Genomic DNA, 2,001 nt, shown 5'->3' with positions numbered 1-2,001 from the left:
TTCTCGAACCTTCTTTTTATAGTTATCACCTTTGTATGAAAACTCACACTGAGCCAACCCTTGCATCGTTGGTATGAATTACTTCGATCTATACTGTCTCAATACGAGCAAAGAAGCATATCCAACGGCTCCCCAAATCCCAAGTAGAGGAATCTAGTCAAAGTCTCCATATTGGTACAGAATCTTATCGGGGATTATCCAAGGGGCTCTCTATTCGACGTCCTCGTAGAATTGCCATCCATTTTTCTTTCAAAATATCATCTCGCCTCGGTGTGGCCACTAATTCTTTTAATGGAGAGTAGTTCTCAAAGAATACTCAATAAAAAACTTTTTCTACTTTCCAGAAGTGGCTGTGAAACTAAGCTAGCAAGAGTTGCACACATTCGATGAATCTTCTTTCACTCGCTCACCGGCATGCATTCAAAGATCTGAATGTTTCGGCCCAAAATTACCGGGACGAGTGTGACCCTCTTATCAAGTTGGTCGAACAAATCTGAAACTGCTTCATCTACGTGCCCTAGTGCTTTAGGGAAAACAACTAGCCCGTAAATGCTCAAAGTAAAAATATCGACGCTTTTCTTCATATCTAGGTGGGCCAAGATCAAATCTCGCAAACTATTCCAGGGGATAGATTTACTATCTCGTTTTCTCTTGATCCGGGTTGCAACCCATTACTCACTTATCCCCTTGATGTTCATTAGCTTCTTCAAGAACATCGGGATATTGACAGCTCTTGAATAGGCTTTGTCGGCTTGAATCTTCGGGCAACGAAGGAAGGTAGTGTACTCCTCCACGGTGGGTACCAAATCAAATTTCCCAAAGGCAAAGCAACTGTAGGTGAGATTCCAGTACTGGGCGATAGCTCGAAATAAACGCTTATCCACTTTTATATTGAGTAGATAGGGCAAATCACCATAGTTACAGTAAAATAGCTGCTTGATCTCGTCATCTCATTGGTCCCATATCTCTTTCAATTCTTGAAGATTATTTTAAGTCATGCTGATGCGAGTGAAATCCTACAACTCTGACACATACCCTCCGTAAGACTATCACCCTTCTATTGCTACATTTTTTAAGACCAAATTCAGACGACCGCATTATCCTCCACTTTATCGAGAAACCCCTTTTTCTATGATAAGCTCTCTATTTAAATATTGAACGTGAATCAACACCTTTTTTATGATGAAAATGCCATACAATTAAAGTCAAAGCCAAACAAAGCAAGTCAGTATCATACACAAAGCTAGAATTCAAAGCAAATGAGAAATAATAAATAAAGCACCTATTCAGATAACCACTAGGGTTTGGTGTGGTTCTGCCTAGGGTAGGCTCTTGGGGCTCATTATACGCGGTTTGGTTCTAAAGCAAAGGTACCTGAACCGATAGATTCTTCGATCCTTACCCATTATAGGCTTATATGGACCGAGTTTAGTTCAAGGGAATACATTTTCCTATGGCAATATGAAGACGAAAATCTTACAAAGACATAGGTACGGATGTATCGCGAAAGCGATCCACTATCCTATACGGAGGTGAAGAGCTCACGAAGGAATAGTTTCTCACTCCCACCTAAAAGGGTAAAATCAACAGATTCATGCGATGCAATATGCAGCGATATATCAAAAGGCTCAAACCAATAAAGCAAACATATTATGACAAATACCACAAAAATGACGGATGAAATGCAACAAAGGGATCGTAAATTTAAATCAGATTTTCAATTCTTGACAAAAAAAGTAAATAATTAATTTTCAACTTGACTCTCTTATTGGGTCCCCAGTGGAGTCGCCAAGCTATAGAAACCATTTTTTTTGAAAGGTCGACTTTTATTTAAAAAAACGAAAATGAGAGTCGCCACCAATCTTTTTTATGAGGTGTGATTGGATCACCTCACAATTTGATCATTTTAATAAACAATTTTGATTTACTAAAATGATGATTTTGGTCCACGAAATTCGAAAAAATGGGTTCGGGAGTTGGTTACATGTTAGGAATGATTAG

The sequence above is a fragment of the Gossypium hirsutum genome, chromosome A03 (genome assembly GCF_007990345.1).
Source record: "Gossypium hirsutum isolate 1008001.06 chromosome A03, Gossypium_hirsutum_v2.1, whole genome shotgun sequence".
NCBI classification, from domain to species: Eukaryota; Viridiplantae; Streptophyta; class Magnoliopsida; order Malvales; family Malvaceae; genus Gossypium; species Gossypium hirsutum.
The sequence above is the reverse complement of the archived record's forward strand: the minus strand, read 5'-3'. Positions refer to the sequence as shown.